Raw genomic sequence first — 14,527 nt, 5'->3', positions numbered from 1 at the left:
GAGTGTATTAATCTGGTGGAGACCAGGGTGACCTTGAATTTACAGAGATTGGTCTGCCTCTGCCTCCTGAGTGCTGGGATTAAAGGTGTGTGCCATCACTGCCTGGCCTCTATGGCTGACTCTGGCTGGCTCTGCCCTCTGATCTTCAGACAAGCTTTATTTGTTAGAGCATACACAAAATATCACCATACTAGATCATTTCTTTTATGATGACACTGACTTCTCAGGGGAGGTGGCAAGCCAATGTCCCTCATGGCCAGTGAGAAATACCTAAATCAGAGGTTCTCACCCTTTTTAATACTCCGACTCTTTAATACAGTTTCTCATGTTGTGATGACCCCCAAACATAAAATTATTTCATTGCTATTTCATAACTGTAATTTTGCTACTGTTATGAATCATAATGCAAATATCTGATAAGCTGGATATTTGATATGTGACCCCTGCGGGGGCCATGACCCACAGGTTAAGAACCACTTGCCTAGAGGGTTGCAGCATCATGGGGCAGAGGGAGTCTAGAAAGTTCTTTTTTTGTCCTTCACTTCCCATCTATATCTGCATTATTGAATGAGAGATAAGGAGAGTTTTACTTGTTTAGAGAAGTATTTACTTGAGTCATTATATTTTAAGGGTAATGCTGTTACCTCAGTTTATCCAATATTAAAACCCACCTAGCATGTGCACCACACCTTTCTATAGATACTCTTCTGGAATTTTTCAGCCTCTGGTAGAACTGTGAGAATCTGGGAAGCAGCTGGGCCTCATGGGGGTGGGGAGGCATCTGTGACTCCTTAAGATTCTTCTGCTGAGGATGACTGCTCTTGAGGAAAATGTGGAATTTGGTGAATCTTGGCTTCATCCTGAGACAGGTGCCTGTGTGCTGAGGCAGTCAGTCAGCACTGCGTGGACTATCAGATCAAATCCATTTTTTCTGGATGCAGAATCTGTACATTAAATAAACTAGACAAGCATTTTTTTTAAGGTTTAGAAAGAACCCAAAGTGAAACTGGAATATCTTGATAAATTAAAAGATTTGATTTTATAAGCACATTTATGTCTTCACAGAGGAAAAAGAAAACCTTACAAACAAACTAAAAAAAGCATTTCATACTTTTGTTTACTCAAATATGGTGTTTCTACAGAGACTAGAAAGGCAACTCTCGCTAAGATCCCAGTGGAGGTCCTTGAATGGGTTTTTCAGCCTACAGAAGTTCAAGAATATTGCATATAACCTAGTCCTACAGCTATAATTGCAGTAAGTGTCCCTCTGATTGTCTAATCTATATGGCACATTTTTATAACTGATTATTGTCACATTGTTATGGTACAAAAGTAAATGCTTGTAGGAAATTTCTGAGTACAGACTGCCAAGTCATTGCTGGTTATTTGGGTTGTTCTCCACTGGGAATTTTAGAAAGATTTGCTAAAATTTTTTCCTGTGTCTTAGATTAAAAAAAAAAAAAAAAGAATTAGTTCCTGATCAGCGGTAATGTATTTATAGAAATGAAAAACCACACCATGATAAGGTTGAGTTTGCTTATTTTGAACAATAAATGGAGATGTTGTGGCAATAAAATATTTTTGAACAAGATGGCTTGGGGGCTAAAATAGCTTTCTCAATGATAATTTTATAAAATTGTTTTCAGTAAATAGGGATGTCCATGGAAGATTTTTTTATTTGGGAAAGATTTTTTGTTATTTGTGTTGATTGTAAACTTAATGGTTTTGAGTGGGCAGCTTCTCTGAATTTACACTGGTATAGTAACAATTAACAATGTGTATACCCTTCATCTGTTGCTCAGTTGTAAAGAGCTAACTGATTCATTACACACTGAAATATACTCCTTTGAAATTTTTTGGTGGTTGCTTCTAGAATAAAATTGTCAAAGGCCACTTTAAAAACAAATTACCCCAAAATGAATACTAAAAAAAAAAAAAATCTAGCATGAACTCAAAGGAAGAAGGTCATATGTAATAGTTAACTGTTCTTCCAAATGTGATAAGTAAGAGGCCCTGTTTAAGTATTTAAGCAGCTAGCCAGAGCATTTTAACCCCAGGTTTCAAGAACAGAGTTGGATATTTTCCCGTTGGATCTTACACTTCAGAGATAGATGAGGGGATGGGTCAAGTTCAGGTTACACCAAAGATGACGCCAACTGAGACAAGACGGAGGAACTTAGGCCTCACCACAGACCACAGTGATGAAAAACACACTCTGTAGGCAGAACCAAACAGGTTTTCTTTTGTTGTTGTTTTGTTTTTTAATCAGTTTTCATAATTCTTTGGTGCTTAAACAGTGTCTTAGTTAGGCTTTCTATTGCTGTGAGACACCATGATCATGTCAACTATTACAAAGAAAACATTTAATTGAGGTGGCAGCTTATAGTTTCAGAGGTTTAGTCCATTATCATCATGATGGGAAGCAAGAAGATGTTATACTGGCTATTTCTTGACTAGAAGGCAACCGGAAATCCACTGCCTGTCACACTGAGTGAAGCTTGAGAAAAAGACCTCAGCATCCATCCCCAGAGTGACACATTTCCTCCAATAAGACCATACCTACTCCAAAAGGCCACACCTCCTATTAGTGCCACTGCCTTTGGGGGCCATTTTCTTTCAAACCACCAAAATAGTTTCATTATTTGATAGCACTTCATTAGAAAAAGAATGAAATAAAAAGAAAGCAAACCAGCATTTCTTTCAATACAATTTCCTTTAATTTCACAAACATGTATACCACAGTTGTTTTGTTAAAACTGATGCATAAAATATATAATTATATTTATGAAGTATAATGTGATGTTGCTATGTGAATATATTAATGTTTTATTCTTTAACTTTTGGTTTAAAAAGAATATGACAGTTCTACCTTGATATGCAGTTGGGTCCAAAAATGTAGTTACTTTATTTCTGAGTGTGCCTTCTTTTTAAAATCAATAAAGCTTTCAAAACAAAGCAAAAAGAACTCAGCATTTCCCTTCCCCTTCAAGATGATTTAGTATTGTCAGAGAATTAGAAAATAATTTTGAAAATCCAGAAGCAGCCAGACCTTCAGTTACCTACCCAAATCATTTAAGCTTTTTGAGACCTGAACGTTGAGACGCTCTTGTTCAAAGTAACTGCTGGTGTCAATGGTGGTACCTGTGAAATGGCAGTACTGCTAATTAACGGAGATTCATTTTGACTTTCGTATCTTTTTTATGGTTGTGAAGGAGATAAGAAAAAATGCTCTGAGCCAGGAAAGAAGTTGGCTAAAAGCATGCACAAATTTTGTGTACATCTAATTCCATGGGACTGGAGGAGTAATCTTTTAGAAAGATGCATATAATTTATGTAATCACTGAAGAAAGTCATTTATATTTGCTTAATGAGATGGAAGGTATCAAACAAGAGAAGGACAAGGGGGAAGACACAAATGGTTGGTACAACACCCAGATTTCTTGGACTATGTATGGTACTGGCGAGAGAAGGGTGGCACTTAGCCCTATGTGTGCATGTGAGCACTTGTGTGTGAACATGCCCATCTGTGTATAGGTGGATCTGTCTGTGTGGACATGTGCTTGATAAATGTCCTATTCATTTTGTAACTTCAACAGACCAGGAGATGAATCTGTTGCTCTGATATATTTCCACGACACTGGCAAGTTGTCAAGAAGAGTACAAATTTTTAGGTTGACATTCCACCCAAACCATTCATCATCCAGCATAAAATTATTCCACTATAATAAATAGAAAATTAGTACACAAATATAGGTAGTGTCAGAGTTCCTTCTGAACTGAAAATATTATCCAGACTTTGTGTTTTTTGTTTGTTTGTTTGTTTTTGAGATAGGATTTCTCTGTGTAGCTTTGCACCTTTCCTGGAACTCAATCTGTAGCCTGGGCTGGCATTGAACTCACAGAGATCAGCCTGCCTCTGCCTCCCAAGTGCTGGGATTAAATGTGTGTGCCACAACCACATTTTGAAGTATAAGCTAAAACTCAAGGGCATGGCTTTGTTGGACTGTGTGGCCTGCATTCCCCTAATTTCTCATAACTAAAACTAAGACTTTTGGGAACAGTCAAAATAGTATTTGGTTCTTACGAAGCTTATCAGCCAACCTGTTAATAAAGATTGCAGTCCAAGGATCAACAGGAATAATGGCCTACCATCCCTGGATCATCTTTTCCATCAACCTAGGAAAGGTGACAGTAACTCACTCATTCTTGATCATGTCTGATTGCCCCTATTCCCTTTTCCATAAACCAAAAGCCACTATCCTCTCTGATGATGAGACACAGACAGACTTATAGATACCCTTTGTCAGAAGACTATCTCCCAACTGAAAGTCCTCCTCCAAATCAGAGAATACAGCTAGACTATCTCTCAGATTTCCAACAAAGATTTTCAAGGGTGTGGGAAGAACCAAACGTTTAGGAGGTCCTATAATAATTCAACTAACAGTTCAGCCACCCCTGTCCAGATTAAATAATACCCAATCAATACTCAATGATACTGGAAGCAAAGTGGGGAATTACAGTTCTTGTTGTCCAGCTTAGAGAGATGCCATTCATCCTGGTGTATACCTTTCCTACTTGTGAAACCTTGGCATCTCCAGTTATAGATCCATCCAAGATCTGGGGGAAGTGAATTAAGAGGGTTGATACTATCCACCCCATGGTTCCAAACAATACACACTAATGAACCTAATTCCCCTGGGGAAACAGGTGTACACTTTTGTGGACCTGAAAGATGCATTAGTCAGCCTCCCCTTGGCAGAGGTGAGTCAGCTCATCTTTGTTTTTAAATGGACAGACCTGGGGAAGGTTACAGCTGGCAACTTATCTGGACCAGGTTGCCCCGAGGATTTAAAAATTTGCCAACACTGTTTGAGAAGACAGTAACTGCTGACCTGCTCATCTGTCAGGTTTTGCAGGACTATAATCTTGCAATATGTTGTCGACCTCCTCCTAGCCTCTAAAACTGAAAGAGATGATATAAGTGACACTGAGGAACTGCTATAAGAGTTACAGACCTTTAGCTATAGGGTATCAGCTAAGAAAGCCCAACTTTGTACCTTATAGGCAACAGGTGCCTGTCTGAGTAGACTTGCTGCCGTCTTTCTTCTCCCAACTCCAAAGACTAAGAGACAGGTTTGAGAGTTGCTAGGTGCAGTTGTGTATTACTACCTCTGAATACTAGTGTTTGCATGAATAGCAAGGCCTCCATATGCCAGCACAAGGGAGGGCACCAGGCCTCTAATCTGGGATGAGATTGAACAAAAGGCATTTGAGGCTGTAAAAACATCTCTGGCATCAGCGCCAGCCCTAGCACTTCCAGACGTCTCAAAACATTTTCATCTGTCTATGAAACAAAAGGAATTGCAAAACTGGTTTTGACCCAAACTGTGGGTCCATGGAAATGACCTGTGGCATACCTGTTCAAACAGTTTGACCCTGTAGTCACAAGATGGCCCATATGTATAAGAGCTGTGGTGGCCTCTGCTATTCTAGTAAAAGAAGCAGGCAAATTAACTCTGAGTCAGGATTGTATACTCATAGCACCTCACATACTTGAGGCCCTCTTCTGAGGGACATCAGAATGCTGGCTGTGTAATGCCTGTGTGATCCAGGTCCTATTCCTGGACCACCCTCAAGTCCAGATTGAGAAAAACCCCACCAACAATCCTACCACCTTCTTGCTTGATGATGACCTGCAGGTGCTTATCCATGACTGTCACTCAGTGACCACAGTGGTCCAGGAGATCTTCCCAGACCTAACAAACATCTCCCTGAAAGATGGCAGTGTGGTGTTCTACATGAATGGGAGCAGCTTTATTAAAGATGTAACCAGGTATATGGTGGGTTTAAAGTATTTACTTTAATAGAACTATTTGGTTCCAAGCCTTAGGGCCAGGTATCTCAGCCAAGAGAATAGAACTAATCATTCTGATTCAGACTCTCAGATGGGCAAAAGGAAAGTCCACCATCATGTACATAGTCACTATGCTTTTGCTATTGTGCAAGTCCATGGTATGATCTATAGACATAGAGGGTTTCTTACTTCTAGGAAAAGGACATTAAAAACAAAGTGTCTTTTGTGGTGATAGTTTATTCATGCACCCCAATAAAGCTTATCTGGGGATCAGAGGAAAAAGTCAGCCACTATATTAAACATAAGTCAGGCAGTGGTAGCATATGCCTTTAATCCTAGCATTCGGGAGGCAGAGATCCATCTGTATCTCTGTGATTTCAAGGCCATACTAGGAACAGAGCCAGGCATGGTGGCACATGCCTTTAGTTAACCATAGAGGTCTGGAGGTCTATACAGACAGACAGGAAGTGATAGAGCTAGAAGGAGAGGAAGTGATGAAGCTAGGTGGAGAAAGGAAGTAAGATGACAGAGCACAGAAGCATATAAGGCATGAGTATATAGGAAGTAGCTCTCTCTGGAAGCTGAGGAGTTGGTAAGGTGAGGTTGGCTGTGGCTTGTCCTATTCCTCTGATTCTCAGTTTTCACCCCAATATCTGGCCCCATATTTCTTATTAATAAGACCATTTAGCAATTCGTGTTACAGGCCTTCTGTGGTAGTTTGAATGTAATTGGACCCCAGAAGCTCATAGGGAGTGGCACTGTTCTAACTTTGTTGAAGTAGGTATGGCCTTATTGGAGGAAATGTGTCACTGTGGGGACAAACTTTGACATCTCCTATGCTCAAGCTATGCCCAGTGTCTCAGTTCACTTCCTGTTGTCTGTGAGCTAAGATGCAACACTCTCAACTCCTTCTCCAGCACCATGTCTGCCTATACACCACCATGCCCCACCATGATGATAATGGACTAAACCTCTAGAACTGTAACCCACTCACTTAGATGTTCTTCTTTATAAGAGTTGTCATGGTCATGGTGTCTATTCAATAGAAAACCTAAGTAAGAGAGAAGTTGGTACTAGGAGTGGGGTATTTATGTGATAGGCCTGACCATACTTTTGTTTGAAGGAATATCAACCATGGGATTGTGGATTAGAAGAGCAGTTGAAAGCTTTAAGTGCTGCTTAATGGGCCATACTAGTAGGAACATGGGAGAAGTGGTGCTGAGTATGATCTGATGAACTGTGGGGTCCTGGTTCAAAAGGTTTCAGAGAAGAATTTTAGTATGTTGTAGAAATCGCTCTTGTGATATTTTGATAAAGAATGTGATTGCTTTTTGCCCTTGTCTGAAAAGTTTGCCTGAGGCTAAAGTGAAGAGTTTTGGATTAATTTTGATGGCAGAGGAAATTTCAAAACAGTCTAATATTGACTCTGTCATGTGGTTATTAGTGTTGACTCTAATGAAGACTTATAATGGAAAGGAGCAAGCTGAGAAAGGAAAAATACAAAATATATAATTTGAGGTAAAAGGAATATCAGGAAGTAGAATGGAGCTAAGTCCTGTGCTCAAGGAGATAAACAGATTAAGAAAAGGAATAAAGATTGTGGTGACCTCAGGGCAAGATCCCACCCAGCTAAGTTTCCAACTCATGAAAAAGAATTAAGAAAAAGCTTAGAACTGGATGTGGTAGTACACACCTTTAATCCCAGCACTGGGATTAAAGTGGACTTTAAGGCAGAGACTGGCACATCTCTGAGTTTAAGGTCAGCCTTGTCTACAGTTTCAAGACAGCCAAACTGTGGCAGTGAAGGAAACCATTAAAAACCATGGTGAAGATGTAATTGAATGAAGGGGCCATGTTCTATTCCAGCAAGCAGCAGAACTTGGCAATTTCAGTCACATGGTTCTGGCTTTAAGGATAGAAGAAAGGGGTAATGTTAAATTCCTCCATGACTAAGGAAAGCCACTGAGGCCAGACATGTCTCAGGGGTACTCCTAAACGGAGGCCTAAAAAGGCCATTGTGTGAAGCTGTGAAGCTGAAGCCTGGATTGCCTTGGAGACCCCAAGATTTTGGAGATGCCAGAGCTGTGGGGTACTGCTGTGGGATGTTCTGTATGTCCTGTGGGAGCCCATTCTCGGGTTCCTCGTGGCTTTACCCAGCAGGTCCGCATAGAGGATGATTAGGACCATGGCCTGAGTGCAGGTGTCTGAGATGGTCTGCACTTGACTGTGCTGGGGGATGGTCTGTATGGCAAATGTCTTGCTCTGATTGGCCAATAAATAAAACCTGATTGGCCGTGGCTAGGCAGGAAGTATAGGCGGGACTAACAGAGAAGAGAAATAAAAGAACAGGAAGGCAGAAAGGACTGCCTGGAGCTGCCACCAGGACAAGGAAGATGTAAAGTACCCATAAGCCATGAGCCATGTGGCAAGGTATAGATTTATGGAAATGGATTAATTTAAGATATAAGAACAGTTAGCAAGAAGCTTGCCACGGCCACACAGTTTGTAAGCAATATAAGTCTCTGTGTTTACTTGGTTGGGTCTGAGTGGCTGTGGGACTGGCGGGTGAGAGAGACTTGTCCTGACTGTGTGACAGGCAGGAAAACTCTAGCTACAGGGTACCTGATAAGGAAAGTTGCTAACAGGGAGTGAAACAAGCCCAAGTGTATTGTGGGTAACAAAGCTGAAAGGAGTTGGAGATCCGAAGAGTGTTTTGACATCAGACATGGAAATGCAGAGTTTGGAGTTCACCCACCTGGTTTTGGGTTTTGCTTTGGTCCAGTATTTCCTCACTATGCTCCCTTCTCTATGATTTGGAATGGTAATGTATATCCTGTGCCATTATATGTTGGCAGTATGTGATCTGTCTTTTGATTTTGATTTTACAGGGGATTACAATTAAGAGATTGCATGGATCTCAAAAGAGACTTTGAATTTTGGACTTTAAAACACTGGTGAGACTGTGATAGACTATAGGGACGTTTGAAGTTGAACTAAATGCATTTTGCTTTGTGTTATTGTTACAAGTTTATGCGAGCCAGGGAGTGTAATGTGGTACTTTGAATGTAATTGGCCCCCATAAGATTATAGGGAAGGGCACTATTAGGAGGTGTGACTTTATCGGAGTAGGTATGGCCTTGTTGGAGGAAGTATGTCACTATGGGGCCAGGCTTTGAGGTTTCCTATGCTTAAACTATGCCCAGTGTCTCAGTTTACTTCCTGTTGCCTACAAGCTAAGATGTAGCACTCTTAGCTCCTCCAGCATCATGTTTGCCTGCATGCTGCCTGCCATGTCCTACTATGATGATAATGGATTAAACCTCTGAAGCTGTAAGCCACCACTTAAATGTTTTCCTTTATAAGAGTTGTCATGGTCATGGTGTCTCTTTACAGCAGTAGAAACCTTAACTAAGTTACCGTCCTTATGCTCTTTGGCTTTCTCTATGAGTTGCTGTCCTTCACTGCTGAGGACATCAAAAAGATGACTCTCCTGAGGCTGCTGACCTGGCTCCTAACGAATGGCCCTAAGACCAGTGGAGCCTGTTGATACTCTGTTGACAAATGTTGACCCAGTTGTTACCTGAGATGCCATAGTTTAATCAAGAGGAAATAAACAAACAAGCAGCTAGAACCTAATGGCTGGTAAAGAACACCAAAGGGAAACATCATTCACCCAGAAACAGCAGGCAGGACTCTGATAACTGACCTTTACCGGCTTCTCATCTGGGTTCCAGAAAACTGTGAGCTGCTGAGACTAAGATATGTTATGCATAGACTGGACAGCCTGGTGTAGGATGTCTCAGTCTGATGCCAGGTTTGTACTCAAGTAAATCCAAAAAAGAAAGTTCTTATCCAGGAAGGGGACAAAATAAGAGGACAAAACCCTGGCAAACTCTGGGAAACTGACTTCACCAAGACCTAACCTGCCAGAGAAGGTAAGTACTTGAAAATTTTATATATATAATTTATTTTATTATATATAAAAATAAAAAGAATATATATTATATATAATATATAAATATATATATATTTCTTTTCCAGGTGGGTAGAAACATTCACCACCCAGACTGAAACTGTTCAAATAGTAGCTAAAAATCTTATCTAGGAAGTGGTCACCTGATTTGGCCTCCTCTTAGCAATGGGGTCCAAAATGTGCTGACTTTCATAGCTAATACCTCTCAACTAATAGATAACATCTTTATGTATAGATTGGAAACTTCATTAGCCATACAGCTTCAGAGTTCTGGGTGGATAGAAATAATGAATAGGATGTTTTAAAAAATACCCTAACAGACTCTCATTAGAGTCTAACAAAAGGTGGATAGACTTCCTTCCTTTGTTTTGGCCCACTGCACTCCATATAGGGAAGGATTTACCTCTATGAGATTATGTTTGAAAGAACTCCCTGACTGCTTCCCTGGTTCAGAGATCAGTAGTTGAGAGAACTCTCTAACCATCCCTTTCTCAAGTCACTAGACTCCCTCCAGTTCTCCATAAAGGCTATTCATTGGACTGTCTGGGAGATGCAGCTAACCTCTGAGTTTACAACCAGTCTCCCCTTGTAAGAGCTTGGTGATACTGTCTGGGTCAAGTAGATAGCCAAAGGGCACTAGAACCAACTATGAAAGGACCCTACATGATGATTCCTCTTTATTCCTATGGCTATGAAGATAGCTGGAATTATACCACGTATCCACTACACCCAGGTCAAGAAAGTGGAAGCCACTGACATTGTACCCAATTGAACTGTCTCCTGGACTATGGACAAATTAAAATTAATGTAACATTAGGCCCCAAGCCCTTACACTCCTTGCCCCTCTACCTTCTCCTGAGTCTTCTGTTTTTCCCCATGGTTATGAGTACATGGTCCAAGCCCCATCATCCTCAGGCCTGCACCTGGAACTGAAGAAGACAGATACAGGGGAAGTGTTAGCTGGAGTGACTTCAGACCAACAACCCATATTCCACGTTTACCTTTGCTCACTGATGCCTTCTTTAACTGTCTGTTTATATTGAAGTAAGAAAATATGTGGGAGTTTACCTTTTGAGATAGGAATACAGAGTCTACAACTGTATGCAAGCCCTGTGGCTGAGCCCCCTAGCTGCCAAGAACAAGGGAGTTTCCATTGTAATATATGGGTTTGTGAAACAGAGGCTACCTGGAAACACATGGATGAACATAAAGATTCCTCTCAAGGGATTCACAATAGAGAAATGGAATAAAATTAAAGGTCTAAGAATTCCTTAAGAAGGATTCTGATCTTTGGGAAACAGGGAGTACCTGGAGAATCACACTCTATGCCACAGTAAGGGATGCAGAGGATAGATTTACTATCCAGAGGAAACTGCCCACCTCTCCCCAGATCCCTAAACCTGAGCCCTGACCAACTCTCCCCTCCAAAGGAACTACCTTACTTAACACACCAGGGCAAGTGTCCTACCTCCCACTGTTTAGGAAGCTGGGGAATCCTCATTCCTACTTTCCACTCTTGACAAGGCCCACCATATTGTTAACCATTCCTAACCAGAAATTGACCAAGATTGCTGGTTAGGCTTAGAACCATGGCCCCTGTACTACATAGGGGTAAGAACTAACCAGACAGTCAGCTCACTGACTGACTAAACTGATTGTGACTGGAGGAAGCCCAAATTAACATTAGAGGACCTACAAGAGCTAAAACCTACTTAATATCCAAAATCTTTAGTCGAGGTGCTTCCCCTCATTCTGATGCCTGCTAGTCTGCCTTGTACCATAACCCTTCTGGACAACAGCAATATTATTGAACTGCTCAGACTATTTTGTTGGCATGTACTCATGGTGTAACTAAATGAGCCTCTTCTGATGCTTTCGAGACTCAGAAACCCCTTTAATACATCTTAGTACACATTCTGCTCCAGATAGACCTATGTAATGGGGAAGAAGGATAAATACATTTTAATATGGACTCTGGACTACAAAGAAAAAAAAGATGTAGCAGGAATCTTAAAGGTTCTTATTAATAAAATCAAACCCGAGGCGAGTTATTGGGGTCCATGCTGGTAGATCAGAGAGACAGAACAAGCCACAGCTATCTCACCTCGCCAATTCCTCAGCTGGTCTTGTTTCCTCAGACTGGAAACTTCTGTGTCCTCATCCCAATGGCTCTCAGCTGAACTACTGCTCAAAAGCCTGAATGCTTAACCAGCCCAAATGCCTAACCAGCCAAAATGCTTCTAGTTTCTCACCCTCACGCCTTATATATCTTCCTGCTTTCTACCACCACTCCCTGGGATTAAAGGCTGGCTTTCTGGGATTAAAGGCGTGTCACCATGCTTGGCTATTTCCAATGTGGCCTTGAACTCACAGAGATACAGAGGGATTTCTATCTCTAGGATGCTAGGATTAAAGGTATGAGTGCCACCATTTTCTAGCCTTTGTATCTAGTGGCTGTCTGTTCTCTGACCCCAGATATTTTTATTAGAGTACACAATATTTTGGTGAACACAATACCACCACATCTCCTCTCTTTTTGTCTAAAATTAAAAAAAGCTTATAACTAATACAAGAAAAAACTATCCAATAAGTATATGCAATATATACAGCCAAAATTACATTAATGATGTCTAGTACATTAACATTTTTCAGATAAAAAACTCCATTATATATATTAACAATGTCCAGTCCAGTAACATCTAATAAACTCAGACCAAAAAATTTTCATTACTTATCTTATTTAAAAGAAGTAGTTCCTTTTTAAAAGTAGATTCCATAATCTCCCTTTATCTTATCATATCCATATTTTCTCTTTTTTCTTTTCATAATAGATTCAGTAGTCTACCTTTTGTCATTTTTATATCTTCCCCTTTTCTTCAGTGTAGATTCAATGATCCACCTATTTATCCTATTATTTCTTTATCTTTTTTCTCAGAGTAGATTCAATGATCTATCTCATATCTATATTCTCTTTTTTTCTTTTTGCTTTCTAGGGGTGAAGATATCTTTAGGGAATCTTGAAAAGAAAATTTTGGGGTTAATCATCAAGTCCTGTATTGTTTGTCCACTCTCTGGATAATAGGAAAGTTCAGGGCTTGTTTCAAGTCCTTGTTTGAGTAGTCTGTCAGGCTGGATCATCTCAACTAGTCCTCTCGAAATTGTTGGGACCAGTTTGTAGTCCAAAGTCGATTTTTCCATGGTGTTAATCGACTTAATGGCTTTATCATAGTCCATGTGGAATCATTGTTGTAGGATCCTGTCATCTTTTTGAAGATTTCAAAGTCACTGTTAGGCATGGTCATGGTTTCCTGCAGACTTTTTTTTTTTTTTTTTTTTTTTTTTTTTTTATTGGGGTCCATGCTGGTAGATCAGAGAGACAGAATAAGCCACAGCTATCTCACCTCGCCAATTCCTCAGCTGGTCTTGTTTCCTCAGACTGGAAACTTCTGTGTCCTCATCCCAATGGCTCTCAGCTGAACTACTGCTCAAAAGCCTGAATGCTTAACCAGCCCAAATGCCTAACCAGCCAAAATGCTTCTAGTTTCTCACCCTCACACCTTATATATCTTCCTGCTTTCTACCACCACTCCCTGGGATTAAAGGCTGGCTTTCTGGGATTAAAGGCGTGTCACCATGCTTGGCTATTTCCAATGTGGCTTTGAACTCACAGAGATCCAGAGGGATTTCTATCTCTGGGATGCTAGGATTAAAGGTATGAGTGCCACCATTTTCTAGCCTTTGTATCTAGTGGCTGTCTGTTCTCTGACCCCAGATATTTTTATTAGAGTACACAATATTTTGGTGAACACAATACCACCACAAAAAGAGCTGTGTCTGTCCTCATCACACTCCTGGTTGGAGCCAGCCCAGCTGGCTCAACAGCCACCGACACATCATCAGCCTTTATTATGGGACATTAAGACTTTAAGGAACCAAGTAAACAGGTTGATCAGAACCTAGAGATTAGAACCTAGGTATTAAAGGTTTCCATTTATGAATTAGAACAGTTCTAATCCCTTGTATAGTTGTCTTACAAAATTGTAGAGGCTTAGAGTTACTTCTCAGCAACAATCAAACACACGTACTCCCTCTGAAGTCAGAGGTCCTCTTTTTCCTTAGAGTCAAACTCGGAAGGCATCTGGAAAACCTGGCATCAGGATCCTTAACTCATTGCATCTTCTGTGGAGGGGAGAACTTCCTCAGAGTGATTGCTTCTTCCACGGGGCAATTCCTGCCTTTCACATGTAGCATCTCCACTACTTATTAGCCTTGCTTGACAAAACGTCATCCATAAAGTTACTTGAAATTAAAAAAATATATATATATATTTGACCATGATATTGACTTGAGCTACATCAGGGTTACTATGTTGTTTCTCTAAGACATTTGCAGTATCTGGACACCTTTCTTTTATTTCTGCTCCTATGGAATTGGTATTGGCACAGAATGGGTAGAGGCCAGAGATGCTGCTAATTATCCTATAATGCCCTTGATAGTCCACCCATAAGAAGCAATGGTTGGATCCTAACTGCCAGTAGAACTGAGGTTAGGAAACCCAATTGTAGGGCCACATGGATATTACCACAGGCATATGAACATGTGTGCATGCGTACACACACACACACACACACACACACACACACACACACACACACACGCACAAGAACAAAACTAAAATCTCTTTACTTTAGAATCTCAGC

Source organism: Peromyscus leucopus, chromosome 3, assembly GCF_004664715.2.
Source record: "Peromyscus leucopus breed LL Stock chromosome 3, UCI_PerLeu_2.1, whole genome shotgun sequence".
NCBI lineage: Eukaryota > Metazoa > Chordata > Mammalia > Rodentia > Cricetidae > Peromyscus > Peromyscus leucopus.
Note: the sequence above shows the minus strand (reverse complement) of the source record.